General features: G+C 42.2%; 3 long non-coding RNA genes across 4 annotated transcripts in view; 2 read left to right on the top strand and 1 right to left on the bottom strand.

Moving 5' to 3' along the window:
* The window catches only part of LOC309353399, a 61,361-nt gene that overhangs the window by 35,508 nt on the left and 3,892 nt on the right, over positions 1-21,961 (top strand). The gene's annotated exons all lie outside the window — the stretch shown is intronic.
* On the top strand, positions 70-1,184 carry LOC309353468. The gene is made up of 3 exons (XR_014161883.1): positions 70-101; positions 183-703; positions 1,069-1,184. It is a non-coding gene; the product is annotated as an uncharacterized lncRNA (long non-coding RNA).
* On the bottom strand, positions 3,813-14,299 carry LOC309353469. The gene is made up of 4 exons (XR_014161884.1): positions 13,920-14,299; positions 5,789-5,882; positions 4,715-4,854; positions 3,813-3,895 (listed from the first exon to the last, which is right to left on the bottom strand). It is a non-coding gene; the product is annotated as an uncharacterized lncRNA (long non-coding RNA).

Genomic DNA, 21,961 nt, shown 5'->3' with positions numbered 1-21,961 from the left:
CTTTGAAGTCTTCTTCTTCTGGCAGATCAGGACTACCCTTCTCTCCTAGCAGCAGGAAAGGTGAGAATCAGCCAGCTCAGGAAAGGTGAGAATCGAGGGAGGTGGCTCTGTGCCGTGTCCAAAAGCACAGGTCCCTGAAACCTGTCATTTCCAGGGGAGAAATGATTGCAGAGAGCTGGTAGGAGAGGCGAACCGGACAGCTAATTGTGCCAAAAGAAGACACTGGCTGGAAAGGTCCAATGAGTGTGTGCATGTGTTGTGCTCCTGCAGCTATCTGTGTTCATGCCACCTCTGGGTGTCCCCTCTCTCTGCAATTTCCCAATTAGCTGAGCAGCAGGAAAGAGAACTGCCCTCCAAAATCACAACACGTGATGTGTAATAATGCTGATGAAAACTCCTCTTCCTTTAGAGGAGTTTGTATCAGCATTACTACACATGTGTTGTGTTTTGGGCATGTGTGGTCTGCATGTGTGCAAGGGGGAATGTGGGGTGGCGATGCCCATTTTTGCTTAGGCCACACCTCTTGAGGGTTGGCTAAAAGGGAATGCAACCCTCTGGCCAAAAAAAGAGAGGTTAGTCCCCAGCCACCTGCTTTACTTGTGCTATTGTTGCAAGAATTTCATTTACAGCACAAGCCTAGGCATCTATACTCTGAAGAGTAGGCCTTTCTCACTGATAAGTGGATATTGGATTGCAGCCTTAGGTAAAGGGACCCCTGACCGTTAGGTCCAGTCGTGGCCAACTCTGGGGTTGTGGCACTCATCTTGCTTTATTGGCCGAGGGAGCTGGCGTACAGCTTCCGGGTCATGTGGCCAGCATGACTAAGCCACTTCTGGCAAACCAGAGCAGTGCACGGAAATGCTGTTTACCTTCCTGTCGGAGCGGCACCTATTTATCTACTTGCACTTTGATGTGCTTTTGACCTGCTGGGTGGGCAGGAGCAGGGACTGAGCAATGGGAGCTCACCCCGTCGCAGGGATTCGAACTGCTGGCCTTCTGATCAGCAAGCCCTAGGCTCTGTAGTTTAACCCACAGTGCCACCCACGTTCCTATGGATTGCAGCCTTAGTTTAGCACATATCATTGCTGCCTTACTAGCCAGGAGAATTCTTCCATTTGCTTCTGCGGTTGTTTGTTACAGTTATTTTGCATTTGCGAGAATGATAGCATGGTGCAGTTCTGCATAAATGAATACAGGTTATGAATCAGCGTGGAATTGAGCCTAGTGCTGTCCTCTGCCTGTCACAACCTTATAAATTAATCTCCCCATGCAGGGGATTATGCCTATTCCAAAATGCTGCCATCGCCCTTCCCACAGTAATCTCTTTCAGTATGTTCTGAGGGTGGTTGTTCCTATCGTTTGGTCCACCCTACAAACAAACAAACAAACAAACAAACTCACACACTTCATAGCAGGGATTTAATTACTCTCATTAGGGGCATGTAGTGTGCTGTCATACCACAACGCTATGGTTCAAAAACCCAAAACAAATAGATGCAACTGTGATCAGCAAGACAGACCAGACACGTTTTGAGTGGTTACTGCACTGTGGTTACAAATGGAATGCAGAGACTCCCCATTCAGTTCTGTGGGCTATGGAGCTATTCCAATAAGAAGTCTGATCATGCATCAGAAGATATGTGTCCACCACATATTTTGAGCCAGTCATTTTTAGGTCACCATCACTCCTTCAAAGAAGGTTTGATAGAACAATGGCCCATGTAGACAGTTTTCACGGAGGTCCATCAAGCTACCTAGTAACCATACCATGTAGTATAACTGAGTCCCGGGCCTCCTCGACTGCCTTCCATGCTGCTAATCAGGATTATCATTGCTTGCAATTTTGCTGGCAGCAAAGCTGCAGCCCGCCCCCCCCCCCCAGTAAGAAAGATCAGGAATGGGCAGATCTAATAAAAACAGAGCAAGTCAAACAAGAAGCTGGACCTTGAAACTGGTTCCTTTCTAGGTTTGCTATGTAACAAGCTGCAGGTTTTCATTTCTGCTCCCCCCCCCAGAGATCAAAGCCAACATTCCTTCTAGTTCTGTTGCTCCAGTTCCTTCATTTCTTGACTCCCACATTATATCCAGTCAGGTGATCATGCAATATGCATAGCTATATAATTAATGCCAAGAGTTCATCACTGCTTTCACCCAGTTGTTTATAACAATGGGAATGCTGTTTGTTTAGAGATCTAACCTCTTGTCCGTGGAGTGAGAAAACCGTTTTCCATTTCCATTTATTATATTTTTATGCCGCTTTTGACTCACACGTATCACAAAGCGGCTCACGAATAATAAATAAGAAAACAGAGTGGAACGTCACAAATATAACACAAATCATATAGAATAGTTAACAAATCACTAAAGCCACCACATTCTAGAAAACACTATGACTAAAACAACCTAAAAAAAATAAGCTAAACAGTACAAACACAAGCAGCATCATATAACCATTTTCCTCTGTCTGAAATGTCTTACTCTATCACCTCCACCGTGGTTCATCTATGGTGCCTTTCAACTAAAACTTCTGCTCCTCACATGGTATATCCCCTTCGCTCTTACAGTTTGGACTCTTGATAATGCCTCTTTCCATGTTGTCTTATTGGAATGTGTTTAGGTGAGAGGTGGGGTTACTGTGGCCCTATTGTTGGATATACCAACTCCCCTCAGCCCCAGCCAGCATGACCAACTGTGAGGCATGATGGGAGTTGTAGTCCAGCAACATCTGGAGGGCCACAGGTTCCCATCACTCATTTAGATGCTGTGCAAGTTTGTTACAGAATCCGAACCTGTCCTATTTCTCACCATACTCTTCTAACCACCACCCACAGCACAGTTTTGTTGTTGTTTCGTCTTACAAACATCCCAGCTACAACTGGTTTATGAGAGTTCGACTTTTGTTCTGGTTCTTAAACCCTGATTTTTCAAAGCCATTTTTGCACAGCAGGCATGAGGAACCTTTGGGCTTGAGGTGTGAGACATCCTTCTCTCTTCCATTCTCTCCATCATCCGTTCTTTCCCTCTCTGACACACACGTACGTACTTTTTCTCCCCTTCATCCATCATTCATTCATCCTCTGGTTAGTGTGTGTCAGCATCAGTCATGCACATTTCAGGAAGAACAAAACCTTCATCACACCAGGCCAGCAATGAAATGAAAGATTTAGAGAGTCAGAGGCTCAGACCACTTCCAGGTTTGGGGACACACAGCCGTAATAAGAGTAAGAATCTTCAAAATATTGAGGAACATACTGATGGGAAGGACAAGGGTGGGGAAATCTTACTGTTGCACAACCATGCGTTTTAATTATTGTATTGTTTATACATGTTATGCCTTAGAATTAGCTGTGTTTGTTGTTAAATAAAATAGCTTTGCGTGTTCTCCCATATGGTTTGGATTTGGTTAGGAGGGTTTGAACCTATTTACAAGCTTAGCACTCTTGGAAGTAAGAAGTGAGGTCCTCTTGTGAGAGAAGGGTTATTGGTTTGCTCTGATTTTGTTTTTGTTCATTATGTCTTTTGTGTCTTCATTTTGTGTTTTTATGTTGTGAACCGCCCTGTGATCTTCAGATGAAGGGCAATATACAAATAAAATAAAATAAAATAAAATGAGTCAAAACTGTGATGTGTTGACTCATTTTATATTTTAGAATAGCTAATGCTCTTCTAGGCTTCATCAACAGAAGTATAGTGTCCCGATCAAGGGAAGTAATAGTACTGCTCTATTCTGCCTTGGTCAGACCACACCTGGAGTGCTGTGTCCAGTTCTGGGCGCCACAATTTAATAAGGGTATTGAGAAACTGGAAGGTGTGCAAAGGAAGGTGACCAAGTTGATCAGGGGTCTGGAAACCAAGCCTTATGAGGAACAGTTGACAGAAGTGGGGATTGTTTAGCCTGGAAAAGAGGAGAGTGAGAAGAGATATGATACCCATCTTCAAATATCTAAAAGGCTGTCACATGAAAGATGGCGCAGGCTTGTTTTGTCGTAGCCCTGAATAACTTGTGTTCAGGATACCTTAAGGACTGCCTTACCTTGTCCTTCCCAAGTCAATAACTCAGATAATCTGGCAGGCACTATAAGGGGGGGCCTAAACACTGGAGGCTCAACTTCTCATTGACGTGACTCATGCTTCAGGTCCATGGAGGGCCACTAATCGTGCTCCTCCATGGAGCAGAAGCATGAGTCACGTCAATGAGATGTCAAGCCTTCAGTGTTGTGGGCCCAACTCCCTCCTACTAAATATCAGACAGGCACCATCCCTGCTGAGTTTCAGATACCTGGCTAAAGCGGTATTATTTCAGAAGGTCTTTGCATCATGAATGCTTCTCCCATTTTATTTTATTTTCTTAAAAAAAACTAATGTTCTTCCATGTCTTTAAATTTCTGCAGTTGACTTTATGTTTTAAGTTTTGCATACTGTGTATTTTTATTTGTAAGCCACTTTCAGACTTCGGTGGTGAAAAGTGGGATACATTTTTTAAAAAAAAACAACAACAAATAAAATTAGATGTGAAATGGGACATATTCAAGAGAGCCACTGTATGCTCTAGCCACACACTTCAGTAAGATCAAATAAATAAATAAATAAATAAATAAATAAATAAATATTGAGAGTTTCTCCTACCTAATAAATCCTGTTGAGGCTACAGCTTGGATAGTTAAAACATCTTTAACAAGACCTAAATCACATTATTTGTAGCTCTAGCACTTACATGATGTGTTTGTTGTCAGAAGTGGTCCTCTTCCTCCTCCCAAGCTTGTTCCTTTTTGTGTGAATCACCTTCGCTGGAGGGGTTCTCCCGGGAATTGGGATTGAAAGGGGATTACCAGGAGAAAACTCATCATGGCTTGCCTGTAAAAAGAAACCCTTTATTGAAACAACTTGCAGCCCAACCTTACAGTTTCCTTGCCAGGCTTTAACTCATTGAAGCTCTAAAAAAATGCCCAAATATTTAAACATCAGTAATTAGTTTTAACGGAAAATATTTGTTTTTTTAAAAAACCCAAATCTTGGAGGGAAAACAAACCAAGAACCCAAAGGAATAAATGAAAACTAATGTGGGAAATTCCAGTTGGATCAAAGTAATTGAGCAAACCACAGTTCTGGATGGCTGGACATGAATGTAGGATGCATGAAAGAGATTCTCTCACATCCAGTGTATTATGTGGGGATGTTGGCTGTGGAAGGAAACAATGATAAAGAAGCTTATAAATGCGGACAATTTGTTCAGAACCACTGTTTTATTTAATCATGTCTTGGTGCCAGAAGTGGACTGTGCAGTAGGTCTTACACCACCACCTATCTATGGCCAATGGAGACCAGCCTTACCAGTCAATGATGGCTTGTGCACCAATAGGCCAGGCCATGGTGGCTAAAAGACCCTGCCTGCTAGAAGAAACTCTGGATTGGGTTTGCTCATTGGCCTGAGCAGCAAGGGAAGGGGCCAGAACTCAGTGATAGACAGGGGTGGGGCAGAAATTTGATTCAGTTCACATTTAAAGGTGAACGTCTCTAATTCACAATTTCTGAAACAGTATGCGAGCTGAAAATCAGCCACCCTTCAAAATTTGCAGTTCTCCAGCCAAGTAGTGTGTACAGAAATGCATGTGCTAGGATAAATTGTGCATAAGAATGCATGTGTTAGTGAGAAAATATAGAAGAAGGCGTTATAGACTTCTCTCTGCCACAGGCTCCCTGCCCCCACTCACAAAGCCCTGTTACCTCTTCAGCTTCCAACATCTCCTCCTCCCAGTCTTCTCCCTCTGACCACTCATTGTCATCTCACCACCAATCCCTGGCTCTGAGCCTTCTTCCCCTGGGAGTTCTCCAGCTGGTTCCTCTGATCCTTCCGACTGCATTCAACTGGTCCCTGATGTTTTCTATAGGTGCTCTAAAAATTATATGTAAGGACAATGGCCTTATTAATACATGGCAATGCGTTGGAGGTTGAGAGATGAAGAGGGCAAGGGGCATTTGGGAATGCAAGATCTCCAGATCTACCACTTTGCAAGAGCAGTTGTAGAGATCTGCTTCCTGGTGGCCACTTTTTAAGAAGTAGCCGCATCCAATCTTCGTTTGAAATGCTGTGTGAAGTCAGCACTGTGTCCGACTGGTTTGGTTTTCTGCAAGAAATGGTGGAAACCATAGGAATTGCTAGACTTAGAGGGGTTTGATAACAGATTTGGATGGCATGTGTATTTATGGTGTGAGAAGAAGAAAATCCATAAAGGTTTTGAGAACCACATCTTCCGAGGTCCTTTAATTGAAGTTTGGGATAGGTATAAAAACCTATTAGAACCTAGAGTACCACACTGGTTATCTCCATTAGAAGTTATGAGTATAAAGAAAATTAATATGAGAGGCAATTGGATCACATATGGTCAATTGTTATTTAAAGAAGGAGGAAAATGGAAAATGAAATCATATGAACAGGTTAAACAACATGTATATGATTAGTTGCATTACTTTCAAAGAAATGAAATGTTTAGGAAAGATATTAAAGAATGTGGTTATGCTGACAAGGATTCAAAATTTCAGATTGAAATAATAAATAATGATTTTAAAATTTTATCCAAAATGTACAAGTTGTTGCTAGAATGGAATTTGAAGGATGAAGAAGTCAAGTTGGTAATGATACATTGGGCCAGAGATTTTGGTTACAACATACAATTTGAGGATTGGGAAAAATTATGGAAAGAAAACTTAAAATTTACAGCATGTATGATGTTAAAAGAAAATGTTATGAAAATGTTTTACAGATGGTATATAACACCGGTAAAATTAGCGAAAATGTATAAGACATGTAACAAGTGTTGGAAATGTAAAGATAAAGAAGGCTCTTTTTACCATATGTGGTGGGAATGAAAGGCTTCTGGGAAAGGATATATAACGAATTGAAGAAGATACTTAAATATACATTTATAAAGAAACCAGAGGCCTTTCTGTTAGGAATATTAGGAAATGAGATAAAGAGAAAGGATTGTAAATTTTTCCAATATGCAGTGACAGCTGCAAGAGTGTTACTGGCCCAGAAATGGAAACAACAGGAAATACCGACGGTGGAAGAATGGAGAATGAAGCTGTTAGACTATGCTGAGTTGGATAAATTGACTGGGAAGATTAGATATTTAAGAGACCAAAAGTTCATCGAGGACTGGGGGAAATTTGTGGAATATCTGGAAAGTATAAGTGAGGGACAGATAACGCTAGAGGGATTTAAAGAAGCACTGTGAAAATTGAGAAGTATTGTTTAAAGGGAATAGAAAAAGAAAGGTATAAATAATGACAATACAAACCTAAGGAATGCGTAACTTAAATAACGACTATGGATGATTTACGGAAAAGCTGAAGGAAGTCCAGAAAAGAAATAATTTGTTAAAAATTGGATGTGAAATTAGTATGTGTTTTTGTTGTAAACTAATAAAAAATATTTAAAAAGAAAAAAGAAATGGTGGAAACCATGAGAGGAATACCAACTGCCAGGCCATGATCAAATTGCAGCACCAGGATAAAAGAAAAATCCGCACAGCATCATACAAGTGATAAAACACATTTCATAGGAGGCAATGGGTAAAACATATTACTTGAAAAACTCTGGTAGCCTTTGACAATCTGCAGTTTGAATCTGATATCCGAATCGATGCCTGCTCTGTTATGGAGTTATTTGTTTGCCGTTATGGAGACAAGATGTTTTTCTCCGTAGAGACATCCCTAAACCAGCTGGCAGAAGTCAAGGAATGAGAATATAAGTCTCAGCTGACAAAGTGCAAAAAGAATGTTCACAAGCATTCTTGGAAATCTTGCTCTTAAATAAATAAATGGAGTAAAATACCACGAGGAAGACAGTGGGATAGGATTAATATTTCATGACCTAGTAAATTTCAGTAGTGAATATTGCACTCATGCCAAGTTTCTTAGACGCTTTTAGAAACTGAGCATTTTCTATCGGCTCACCCAGCAGCAAAAATGAAGGTGCTTAGACACGATGCCTTGGGGTGGATCAGTCTGTCAATTTTGGTTTCTCTCAGTTTCTTATTTTTCCAGCCGTAAATTCTTTTCACCCCATTCCGGCATCAGTTTGTGAAATTTTCTTGTTAAATCTTCATATTAAAAACTGAATACATTTTCATATGCATTTCTCATACTATCCACACGTTGAATGTGATTTTGCCCAGTGCATGCATTTGCCCCAGAAAATTCCCAAAACATAATGTTATTTTGCACATTATTTTCACTAATATATTCACTTTTGTGCTCTCTTTTTGGGTTGGAGAACTGTGTCAGAGGCGGCCTTATTCTGAAGGATAGCAGTGTTTCAGTTCGCTTATTGATTTGGGCAGGGAGAATTAAGTGGGTTTGCATGAAAATACTCCCCCATCTGTAACAGTGCCCCTATCTTTGAGGAGCTTCGGGCTTATTGAATGTGGCATAAAAAGAATGTCCAAGTGTCTCACCTCCCCATATAACTGAATATAGAACTAACAGTTCCAAGTTTGGGGCAGGGGTGACAAACCTTTTTGAATCCAAGGGCTGTAGCCCCTTTTGAGTGACCTACCAGATGTTACATACAAGTGGTAGTGTAATTTAATGAATGTAATTTTTTACCTTTGCACAGTGGGCTAGTCTAGACACACACTCCCACACCCGTCTCTATCCTCCATTCAGGGCAGCAAGAGCCATTATTAGACTCCAAAGACACATTCCAGACAGGCAAAAACACTCAAGGAAGGGTGTGAAGCAAGTGAGGTCAGCATGCTGCCACATTCCTGCTCCACACATGGCCACTAGGGATGCTTAGGGAATATGATATTTGTGAATCTGATACAAATCAACCATCAATATCTCCTGAGCTAGTGCCCTGATCAGAATGTCTATTTCCTTCGGATTTCACCCATCTACACCTTTTGCAATGTGGTTTTCATTTCCAAAAATGCATCACCAGGCACTTAGGAATGCATATTTTCAGATAAAGTACACTTAGAAATGTGTACAGTACTTTCATAAATTCAGATATACGTTTTTGTGCATTTAAAAAATGAACGAACAGTTAAATGCAGAGACAGGATGGAATGGATTTATGAAAGGCTATGTGGATTGATACATCCATCCTTAATAACCACCTATCCAGATTGTAAATGTTGCTGGACATTTTTAAAGGGGTGTTGAAAGTTCTCAGGAGTATCTCTGTTTTTGTCTTTGAAAATGCTAGGAGGATATAAAAATGCACGAGAAGTCTGGTGAATTAGACACAGTCTCCTTGCACCAACTGCACCTTCTGATCTGATGAGAGCAATGCAGGCAATTGTAGCTGGATCACTCTCAGCATTTCACAGGTGACGCCAGACAGCCAAACTGGTACTGCTGGCTCCCAGGTTGGCTGGTGCCTTCTCACAGTCTAGATAACATATCACTTTGGGCCTGACCTAGGCTGGTCACTTATGCCTCATGAAAAAAAGAGGAAACACATCACCAAAAAGGATGGCGAAAGAAGACACGGATTCACATTACATTTGCATAAGCATGTACACATGCAAATTTAAAAATAATTACTGTAATTTAAACAGGAAAACATCTCAGCAAGGTGAGGAAGTGCCCTGCGTGTCTGCTCAACCTGCTGTCCAGGCGCTGACGGAACCCCTATCTATCTATCTATCTATCTATCTATCTATCTATCATCTATCTATCTATCATCTATCTATCTATCTATCTATCTATCTATCTATCTATCTATCTATCTATCTATCATCTATCTATCTATCTATCATCTATCATCTATATCTATCTATATCTATCTATCTATCTATCATCTATCTATCTATCTATCTAATCTATCATCTATCTATCTATCTATCATCTATCTATCTATCTATCTATCATCTATCTATCTATCTATCTATCTATCTATCTATCTATCTATCATCTATCTATCTATCATCTATCATCTGTCATCTATCTATCATCTATATCTATCTATCTATCATCTATCTATCTATCATCTATCTATCTATATCTATCTATCTATCTATCTATCTATCTATCTATCTATCTATCTATCATCTATCTATCATCTATCTATCTCTATTGTCTTTAAACCACACTTTCATATGAAATATTGCATGGTGGTATATGCAATACAGTATTAAGAACATAAAGAATAAGATATTTACACTGGACGGGAGCCAGACCACCATTCAAACAGTGGACAGCTTCAAATAGAGGATTGTCCTCTGTAAAGGAGGCCATCCTCAATCTGATAGGTTCCCAAACTGTCTTCTGTGGTCCTCCAGTGGCCCACAAACTTCATCCAAGGGGTCCATGGCATCTGTGGATCTGTGAAATATTCATGTTAACTCTTAATTGTGCTTTTAGTGGTTATGTCTGCAATTTGAATGGTAAGACCATGAAATGTAGTTGACAAGAAATAAAACCAGCAAGAAGAATGCAATTAAAAATAATACAGTGGTACCTCAGGTTAAGTACTTAATTCGTTCCGGAGGTCCATTCTTAACCTGAAACTGTTCCTAACCTGAAGCACCACTTTAGCTAATGGGGCCTCCTGCTGCCGCTGTGCCACTCGAGCACGATTTCTGTTATCATCCTGAAGCAAAGTTCTTAACCTGAAGCACTATTTCTGGGTTAGCAGAGTCTGTAACCTGAAGCGTATGTAACCTGAAGCATATGTAACCTGAAGCATATGTAACCTGACGTACCACTGTACAGCACCTAGCACAGCACATTACAATTGCTACAGGTTGTACAATGACAATAAAGGTACAGTATTATTGTTATTACAAGAGGGAGGAAAATCAACAAGTGGCCCATGAAGACTCACAGCAATTTTCAAGTGGTCCATGGGGGGCGGGGAGGCTATTTGGGTGCCACTGCTCTGGCTTCTAGGGCTACATTGAATACATTCTGCCTCACACAACATTACTCATTCTGTTTGCCCTCCAACTGGTTGCTCATTTCATCCCCCTGCCTGCCATCTGCCATGGGAGGCCTCGCTCAAAATTCACTAAGATGTCCGGAGTTAATTTCGCCCAGCGTGTCTAGGGCTGATTGAAGAAATCTGCTATTGGCACAAATACAAAGCTTTTCACTATTTCCATATTTAAGTTGGATCAAGCTTGCTGGGAAGGTTGCTCTTCCAAATTAATATAACACAGCTTTATTGAAAATGTGCCGTTGCCAGAAGTGGCTCGCGATGATGAGATAGGTAAGGCACGCAGGAGGGCAGCAGCCTCCCCATGTTTGAAGTCGTGTAACTTTTGGGACCTCAAAACGGCAAAAGTTCCTCCCGCTTTTGTTCCTGACCTCCAGCAATAACTCTGAGCGGGGGAAGCAGCATTTGAGTCTGTGGGAATTCGAGCCTGTAAAAACATTTTTTTCCCCTTTTGAGTGCTGTAGATTGCAACTATCCACAAGCTTTGGGGGAAAACAGTAGACTTTACCCTCATGATCCAATCATCCATTACTTGCAAAACCTTCAAAAACCGGGACGAGGAGAGAGAACATAATATAAATATTGCTTCAAGCCTCCTTGTCTGTATTCTCAGGGTGGTTGTTTTTTTAGTGTCACAAAGACCCTTAATACACATTTAAAACTTTGTCTGTCAAGAGGAACCTTTTTGACGCTGCCCTCATTGTTATTTCAGGGTCTTGCAGATGAAATATAATGTTTATGGGACTCTGAGATTTGCACTTGTTCGTGTGCTATATATACATTGGGTTTATAAGAGGGAATGACCTAAACCACCTTGTTTTCAGGCAATGATTCCCAAGGGTGGCAAAACAGTCTTAAAAACCAAGCGGGGGGAAAGGAGGCTTATAAATGTGTTAAATTGCTGGGGGTAAAGGGGTGGGTTGATTCCCTATGTGAATTTCTTCAACGTTTCTCATTTGAGAAAATATGCTTAGGATTAGAAATAAATTTTAAAACAAGCAGACACCTCAACCTTCAGTCACAAGTGTGTTCATATTTCATGCGCAGCTTATTCGTTTCAAGGTTTTTCTGTGTAATAACGTGCCTGTAGAACACACAAGTTCTGCAAATCATCAGCTTCAATGTGCAAATTTCTTCAGTCAAAATAGAGGGGGGGATGCTTTTAAATGCCAAGGTTTCAACAAGAACTGGACTTATTTAACCTTGTTCTGTTTATTGGCCATACTAGTAGTGCTGCATAAAAAAAATTCCTTCTGTTTTTAACTACATTCCTCTGCCAAATAATGCTGAAAGAAATTCCTTTGAAAATTACCAAATAAGAGAAAACTTTCAGTTAAATTCTCATGGGCGAGATATGGGATTTACTTTACTTTCATGGTAGCCAATGTCTGTATTCTTCAGCCATCCTGACTTCCTGCATTTCCTCAAAATCCCACAACATCATTGGCTGGGATTTCCTGGGCCCACTCCCTTGGCTCTGCTGAGAGGGGCTCCTCATCTCCGCCAACTGTTTCCATTCAAGTGGGGCATTAGATGAACTTTGTAAATTTTAAGAACTGGTTCCTGAATTTGCTTTTTCTCCTCCCCCCTTCCCATTCCCCTTTCCTTTTGTGTCATGTCTTTTAGATTGTAAGCTTACAGGCGCAGACTAGGTGTGTACCGCCCTCAGATCTATGGATGAAGGGCAGTATACAAATTTAATAAATAGCAATTTTCATCATCATCATCATCATCATTATTTGTTACTGGTGATTTTCTGTAAGCCACTCTGAGAACTCTTTTTGGCTCAAGAGCATGGTAAAAGTGCTATAAGTAAACGGACACGAGCCCCGGTGACAGGCAGGCAATGAAAGGCCTCTGAATTGGTGAGGCCAATCCTGCCATGGCTTTTTCAACCTGCCTTGCCCCCTCTCCAGCCCTAGGAACCTTCATGAGGGAACTGTTAGCCAGAGGAAGGACTGTGAGGGTAGAGAGACTCTTGTTTTCCATCAGGGGGTACTTGGTTTGACCTTTGCTGTTCCAGCTCAAGTCTGAGGAACCTTTAGAAGGGAGTTGCTGCCACAGGGAATATGTATACAGTGGTACCTCGGATTACAGACGCTTCAGGTTACAGATTCCGCTAACCCAGAAATAGTACCTTGGGTTAAGAAATTTGCTTTAGGATGAGTACAGAAATCGTGCTCCGGAGGCATGGCAGCAGCAGGAAGCCCCATTAGCTAAAGTGGTACCTCAAGTTAAGGACATTTTCAGATTAAGAACGGACCTCCGGAATGAATTAAGTTCTTAACCCGAGGTACCACTGTATGTGTATTTGAATGAGCCGAATAGAGTGAAAAATTGCGACTCATGGGTTGGTGGAGTGTGTGACCTTAACAGTGCTTCCTTGATCTTTCAGTTGCTGTTTTGTTAAAGTTGTTAATACAGCTTTATAGATGAATGCTGTATTGATTTGTTAATCATATAATATGACTTTTGCTTTAATTGTGATATTTCAGCTGATTTTTTTAGTTGCTGCTTGTTAACAGCGTTTCATAGATTGCAATTGTTTCCCTGATGGCTTGTTAATCGTTCTATAAGATTTATGCAGTATTTGTGATGTTCTGTTACGTTCTATCACTGTATTTATTTTTGTAAACGGCTTTGGGATTCATTTGAATGAAAAGCAGCATAGAATCATAGAATCGTGGAGTTGGAAGGGACCACGAGGGTCATCTAGTCCAACGCAGGAATCTCTTTGCCCAACGTGGGGCTCAAACCCACAACCCTGAGATGACGAGTCTCATGCTCTGCTGCCTGAGCGCTCTCTCTCCACAGAAATGCAATAAATCAAAATCAAGGAGACCTTTTCATTCCTACCCAACAGTTCAGTTATTCTGTGATCCTCAATTTTCTTGATGGCTTCCAACATCTTCTTCATATTCACCTTCACCACCCCAGTCAGATATTTTTTTAAAAGAACAGCAACAACACAAACCCTTTTCTTAAAATTGCCAGACTTTTCTGCGAAATTCAGATTAGAAAGCAGCCACTCCCAACGTTCCAAAGGCTTCATAACTTTTGCTGATGTAGCAGAAGTGTTTCCTTCTGTCATGCGGTATCCATGTTCACAACAGAAATGAGCAGGAAGTCGCCTGGGGGCACAGGAGCCAGCTCCTAGGGGCCGAGGGGTCTTCACCCCACATATAAAATATTTGAGAGGCCCTTGAGTAAGGGGGTCAAGGTATGAGGTATACAAGATTAAGCACAGAGTGGGGAAAGACAAGTTCATCTGCCTCTCTCATAATACCAAAATACTTATGAAACTGAGCACTGGGAAATTCAGGAAAGACAAAAAGAAGTATTTCTTCACACATGGATATTATTATTATTATTATTATTATTATTATTATTATTATTATTTTACTACCAGATGTAGGGATGGCTGCCAACCTGTTTTCAAGGGGGAAGTCTGCCTCTGAATGCCATTTCCTGGGTACCACAAGCAAAAGAGAGCTGTTGCGTTCATGGGCTGCATGAACTTGGGGGCTTCCCTCAGGTACCTGAGCTGGATCTAGACACATCAAAAAAACCTTTCAGGAAAACGCGTTGTAAACCTCATAATAGGAAATCATGTTGCTGAAAGACAGGACTCCACATCACCATCTGTTGTCACAGGTTATAATGCACTTAAAACGCTTTTTCTTTACTAATGTAGCTGAGTCCCTGGCTGGCCACTGTGAGAACAGAGTGCTAGGCTAAAACGGGCCTTTGTTCTGACCCAGTAGGGCTCTCCTTATGCCTGATGATTGGTTTCCGTAATATTTCTCAAAAGATAGGTGTTTCTTTTCCAAACAAGTTCCTTTGTAGCAGAACAGTCTGAGGGGGCAGAGCTTGTTTGCTTGGAGGAGCTGCAAAAATGACTTATGTGTTTGTTAAAGGTTTAGTCAGAAGAGGAAAGAGTAACAAGGCACTGGTAGGGCTCGTAGATATTTTCTCCCTCTTAAAATGACTTTTCCAGGGAAATCTAGAGCGAAACAACAACTGTGAGCCATCCCTGATCTCTGGAAATTGATCGGTGTTCTGTTTTTATTAAAAGCGGTGCCACCTTCCACCTGCCTTGTAACCAGAGAGCACCACTCCGGCACTTCTTGTTCCCGTAGATTCCTCTCTCCTCCTGGACGTGCCAGGAATTTGGCTTTCGATGGGAGCCAGCATGGGTTAGATGTGGGAAATGGAAGAACTTTTGCAGCTGCTCCTCCTGAGTCAGGGAACAAAGTTTGAAGTGAGTTGAGTCAGTTAGCTGAATTGCATTTCTGAAGAATGAAAACAGAACAAAAAGAAAAGAGGGGAAAGAAGGAAGGGAGGGGGGAAATCACAAAGCAGATTTCCAGAGGCTGGTTTGTGGACAAAATTGCAGATCACTTGCAGATCAGAAATTGTCATTGAGTCAGATTCTTACAAAGGCCACTTCATTTTGCAGTAAGAGAGAACTAAGCATCCCCCTTGCATTTTTGAGCCTTATTTTGTCACACACAAAGGCAAAACTTAAGGGGGCTGTACTGGAATATATGAGATCAGGCCAGAGTCAGCTTCTAAAAATTGCTTGCTTTTAAATCTGAAATAATTTTACAATACTTTCACATACAATTAGCTTAAATTGATTCCATATCTGATGAACCTGTTTCTGTGTGAGTGTGCCCACTGGGGGGCAAAATAATGATTTGTGGATATAGCATATGTCAGGAAAAGCTTATTAGGTGTTTAGCAAGGGACTAAATTAAAGCAAAGTCATTTAATTTGCAGCAAGGGCTGTAATTAAGTGTGTGCCTGCTTGGAAGTTTCAAAGGGGATAGAGGTTTATCCCAGGCCACGCTGCATCGGGGGTCTGCATCCTTGAACATCTATTGAGGTCTGAGCATCCTGGGAGAGTCCGTCAGCAAAACCTGGCATCCAGATGCAGCCATTGCTGCCTGCGCCCTCTCTCCAGGCAACGAGCATTGTCTCTCCACACACAAAAACACCAAATCCCTTGGGAAGATCCCTCCCCCTCATGAGACCTTCCCTGGTGCCACAGATTTCAAAGACGGTATGTGGGCATTTGGGACTAAATGGGCCTCTGGCCTGATCTTGCAGGGCTCTTCTGACCTCTTACCTCTTCTAATCTCAAGAGTGCTGACATGCGGAGTTCACCCATTACATCTTCACAACAACCCTGTGAGGTAGGTTAGGCCAACCCAAGGTTACTCAGTAAGCTTCATGGAAGAAAGGGGGACTTTAACCCAATTCGAGCACACTTAAAATAAATAAATACTTCACACGTATACCAATTATACAAAGTCATATTCATTCATATAAAATAAACAGAGCAGCAACTTACAAACGCTACACATCAAGCAGATATCCTTATACTTCCCACTTACTTAGATAACCAGCAATACTAGTCCTTTCTTAGTCTCTCTCTTGCACTATACTGTCTCTGAAAGATTGTCAAACAAATTTGTAATGACTTTTTGAGGAAGTGACTTGAGGGTTGCATCCGAAACAGACAACGACAACACAATGATTCTTCCAGGCTACAGGTACTAGGCCAGCAGCTAGATGACAGAGCACAAGAGTGTAACACCCTCCAGATATTATCTGTATCAGAAGAAAACTATGAGCCCTGGTCTCCTCCCAGTTCCTCATTATGACTCAGCAACTACTCCACTGAGTCACCATAGTTATACTGAACCCCAAGCCAATTTCTGAGGAGAAGCAGAACTCTAGGATCCGTTCCAGAATTTCATTATTTTATTACAATATTTATTATTATTAGTCTCTGTCTCTCTTTCGCTCAGGTGTCTTCATAAGTAACGTGGATTTTCTTGATCTGAAACAAGACTAAGATTCCCAGTTTAGAAAACACACACACATACACACACACACACTAACTCTTCAACAGTTTTATTCAAGCAAACATGTGAAACACTTTCAAGGATTTGGGAAATTGGCCCTCACCAATACATTTCAGAACAAGGTATTAACTCTTGACTAGTTGTAATTATACCCTTCCTGTCTGTTTACAACATTAGCAGCATACTATTATCCAGGGCAACAAAGCACATAACTACCTTACATAGAAATAGCTATAGTAGAACTTTATGCTATACTCTAAGAGTCTCGCTCTCTTCCAATAAATACCGAGATTGAAAGACTCAGCAGTGGAGAACCTATTCTACTCTGCATACAGAAGGTCCAAGGTCATATTCACTGGAATCTCCTGGCAGGGCTGGGAAAGACTCCTGTCTGAAATCATAGAGAGCCATGGCCAGTCAGTATAGACCAGTGGTGGCCAAACTTGGCCCTCCAGCTGTTTTTGGACTACAACTCACATCATCCCTAGCTAACAGGACCAGTGGTCAGGGATGATGGGAATTGTAGTCCCAAACAGCTTGAGGGCCAAGTTTGGTCACCACTGGTATAGACAGTACAGAGATAGGTAGACCAATGGCCTGACTCCCTATAAGGCAGTTTCCAATGTCCCTAACTTGTGAGTGACACCAGAATTATTCCTGAAGTTCATTGTGGACAAGCATCTACTGGGAATATTTTGAGTATCTGCTTTCCAGGCAGAGCATTGGAGTACATGGTTTCAAGAGGCACTTCTGACCCTTAAGAAGTCACTGGGTTGGACTTGGTGGTACTTAGGTCCCCCTGAAATCACTGTGAAAAGATTGTCTAAGTCACACTGATTCATTGGGAACCAAGCATGACTAACATAAACTAGATCCAATCCTTTGGCAATTACAACTGCCTGTTGGCTCAGTTGGTAAAGAAAGACTCTTCATCACGGGGTTGTGGGTTTGAGCCCGATGTTGGCCAAAAAATTCCTTCATTGCAGGAGGATGACCCTGGTGGTCCCTTCCAACTCTTTTATTCTATGTGTATAGGATTGAGCTGTCAGAGCCTAGGGTAACGACAAATGGACTTGACTCTGTGTTGGATTGCAATCTATGACTTCAGGTCTACCATCTTTTTAGAGAGCATTTTGCAAGAAGGTGAAATTAACATGTGCATACTGTCGGCCTGTGTTCCCAGGAGACTGCCAATGTCTTATTATCAAGAAATGTTTTTGTATAGTTCCTTCCAGCTAGCTCCAACCTAGACAAAGTACCCCTGTCTTGCCATCGCTTGTGCTGAGTAGTGGCAAAATGTTTCTCCTACAGAGTACTGCAGCATTGTCAATAAAAGTGAATGGTGCTCACTCTTCATAATTTAAGAACCTACAAGCAATTTATCTCTTTTAGGCAGCCAGAGAGGGAGGGGGAATCTTTCTCTTACTCGTATTCTTACATAGAAACACGGGAAGCTGCCTACACGGAGTCCATCTATCTCAGTATTGTCTCTACTGACTGAAGTAACTCTCCAGAGCTTCAGGCAAGGAGTCTTCCCTAGTCCTCCCTGAAGATGTTGGGGAATGCAAAGCAGGTGCTCTACCACTGAGTTACATTCATTCCTTTACAGTTAAAGAACATCTAATGTAATGAATGCTATCCAAGTACTTTGCTAATATCTGGGTACCTTTGTGCAGATATTAGCAGTCTAAGAAACAAGTCCTCTTTTTCCACCTTGCTGGAATTTAGAGAATATGCTCTCTGGCCTTCCATCCTGTGCTACAGGAGCAGGCACAGAGAATCATATAATTATAGATTTGGAAGGGACCCTGAGGATCATTTAGTCCAACCCCCTGCCATGTAGAAATATGCAACTGACCAAACGGGGATGGTACCTGAATCCTTGGTGTTATCAGCACAATGTTCTAACCAACTGAGCTACTCTGCTCCATCTCACTGCAGCTACCGTGACCTCAAAGTTCCAGCTGCCGTGGAGCTTTTAGGGGGCCTTGCTCCTTCCTGAAATTTTTGGGAGGACCTGCCCCCACTCCCCCTACCTGGCACCCCTGTGCAGGTGGGGTAGCATGAGGAGGGGAGAGAAAAGGGGGTGGAATTGCACAGCATTAGAAACAACCTTTAGTTTCATGTTGGTGTGAAAGGAGAAGTGGGTATTCCCAAGTCAAACTGGTGTGAATGGAGATCCAATCCCAGTCTCTGATGCCCATGAAATATTGCTCTCTGCAGCATATTTTAGAGAGCCAACATCATTTCACCCTGTCATAGAATGAATGGCTATTAATATGCATCGATTGATCACTTAGCAGTAATTGCATCTGCTTCATTACGTGGGGAGGTAAATGTTCCTGTTCAAAACTCTTACTTAGAACTGGCTGTTGAAGGTAAAACCTGCAAGCCAGTAGCTCTGGCAATAAAAATTTGGGTAGCTGCAGGGTCTGCAGTGGCTTTCTCATTAGGATTCGGGAAACCATTTCTCTCCGTTGATATGGGAGAAATATAGAAGCCAGTTTGCCTCAATAGCTGAATAATAAAATCTCTCTCGCACAGACATTTCATGATGCTGCAGTTTGTGTGGGGTGTGAATACCAGAAGCATGGTGGGTGAGGCCAGTTGCTTGGCTGTTTTCCACCTGGGTGCTGACTTCTTTCCCAGTCCAGTGAGGACCGGATGGGTAAAATCCAACCAACTGGCCCCACCACCATTGTCCTGGCACCAGCACCATTGTCCTGGCACTTGAACACACACTGCAGTGTTGTTGGATTTCACAACAGGGAAGAGCTTAGAAACAGGTGTGAACTCATTCCTGCTTTACTTGATGTTCACCTGTGATTTATTCTGCACCCCAGGGGGGTTCAGAAATGCCTCAGTTTGGTCTAATAGCTTTGGCTGTTTGAGTCAAAGCTATTCAGACCATCTCCAGCTTGGGGGGGGATTATGAAATTGCTCTCCACGACAGGCAAATTTTTCTCCCCCTAAAGAGAAATAGATCTTGAGCTTTCCCAGAAGAATGGAACAAGGCAGTAATTTTGAAAGTAATACCAGCTCTCCCCACCCCCACCCTGCCCCACTTCCACCCATGCTGGTGCCCTGTACGCTATAGACTTCTTTGCATTCGTTTTTCTTCTTTCAGACACCGTTATGCTTCAACAGTCTTTGTGCACCTTTTTTGCATGAATACCAAAAATACAGTTTCTGAAACAGGATCCTGTCTCGTACAACCCTGGACCACTGTCTGCACTGATGGGGAGCGGATTTCTAGGTTTTCAGACATGTGTCTTTCCCAACACTACCTGGGGAAGCCAGGGATGGGACATGAGTTTTGGGTTTTGAGTTTTGTTTGTTTGCATGCAGTGCATGTGCTCTTCCACTGAGTGCTGTGACCCATCAGCACTTGAAGCCAATAGGATGCAAAGTGGAAGCCATAGATGTGCAAGTCAGGTGGCTTTTAAGTTTTCACTTCTAGAGATGAATTCAAACGTTGAGCAGAGTTTGCATGAAGAGGACAAATCAGGTGTTATTACTAGTGTTCTTTCACCACCTCCACTGCACAATCTCTTTGCTGCCCAGCAGAACTCTTCTGGGTGATATCTTCAGATATCTGTTGAGCTAGCTAACTAAAGGACTAGCTGCCTGAGAAACAGTTTCTATTCAAATGCGATTTTGGTTTTAAACACAGTATAAGGCAGTGTAAGGGACGCGGGTGGCGCTGTGGGTAAAACCTCAGTGCCTAGGATTTGCCGATCGTATGGTCGGCGGTTCGAATCCCCACGGCGGGGTGAGCTCCCGTCTTTCGGTCCCAGCTCCTGCCCACCTAGCAGTTTGAAAGCACCCCTAAGTGCAAGTAGATAAATAGGTACCGCTTTATAGCAGGAAGGTAAACGGCGTTTCCGTGTGCTGCGCTGGTGCTGGCTCGCCAGAGCAGCTTCGTCACGCTGGCCACGTGACCCGGAAGTGTCTTCGGACAGCGCTGGCTCCCGGCCTCTTAAGTGAGATGGGCGCACAACCCTAGAGTCGGGCAGGGGTACCTTTACCTTTAAGGTAGTCTCTATGGGAGTATATTGTATTTAATTATGGGATATCAGAGTTTTTAGGGGGCTAACCAGGCTGGGATAGCTGGGATAGCAGGCTTGTTGGTTTCTGAATGTCTGATGTAGATTTTCAGTTTCGTTGTTCTGTATGGGACAATGACAGTAAAGATTATTGCATCGTGTCGTAAAGAGCTATCACATGCAGGATGGAGCAAGCTTGTTTTCTCCTGCTCTGGAGGTTAGGACCTGAATCAATGGATTCAAGTTACAAGAAAGGAAATTCCGACCAAACATCAGGAAGAACTTACTGAGAGTAAGAGCTGTTCAACAGTGGAACAGACTCCCATAAGAAGTGGTGGACTCTCCTTCTGTGGAGGTTTTTAAGCAGAGCTTGGATGGCCCTCTGTCGTGTATGATCGAGTTGAGATTCCTGCATTGCAAGGGGTTGGACTAGATGATTCTCGGGCCCCTTCCAAAGCTCTACGATACTGTGATTCTCTGACATAAGGCAGCTTCCGGTTCATGGAAGGCTGGCAGGCGAGTTCAGAAAATAAACTCGGTTATTTCTGACTTTTCCAGAAACAGCCTGGTTTATTTCAACTCGAGGCAAGTGTGGGCAAGCTCATCCATCTCTAGCCTGAGTTCCACTGCTGTGGTGCTAATGCCTTTTTTCTAAAAGGTTCAACAAGAATCTAAAACATTTCTCTGCTTGTGAAATTTAATAAAGAAGGCAATTATATTGTTTGCCATCAGTAGTTGGCCCATTTATGGCCGAACTCAGCAGAAATATATCCAGCTCATAGTGAGAGCCAAGCACCTTGCGAAGCACATAGGATACTTTTTTTTACTTTAAAAGCTGAGTGTAGCTTTATGGAAATTTCTAATTAGGAAAGAGCCATTTATTGGACACACGCTGAAAAATATACTTACTTCTTTTTCCTTTGAAGGGCTGAAGTGCATGATAAGTTCCCGACCCTTTCCTATACATTTCGTATTTTATCTAGAACTTTTGACAAACACATATTTCTGTAGTTTCGCTTGAGTGTGTAAATGAACACATTGGGATCAGTTTACCTGTGGGATCACCTTAACCCACTCAACCACTTTGGTCTGTGAAA

Source organism: Podarcis melisellensis, assembly GCF_964234715.1.
Source record: "Podarcis melisellensis genome assembly, chromosome: 12".
In the NCBI taxonomy this organism is placed as follows: domain Eukaryota; kingdom Metazoa; phylum Chordata; class Lepidosauria; order Squamata; family Lacertidae; genus Podarcis; species Podarcis melisellensis.
The sequence above is the reverse complement of the archived record's forward strand: the minus strand, read 5'-3'. Positions and strand labels throughout refer to the sequence as shown.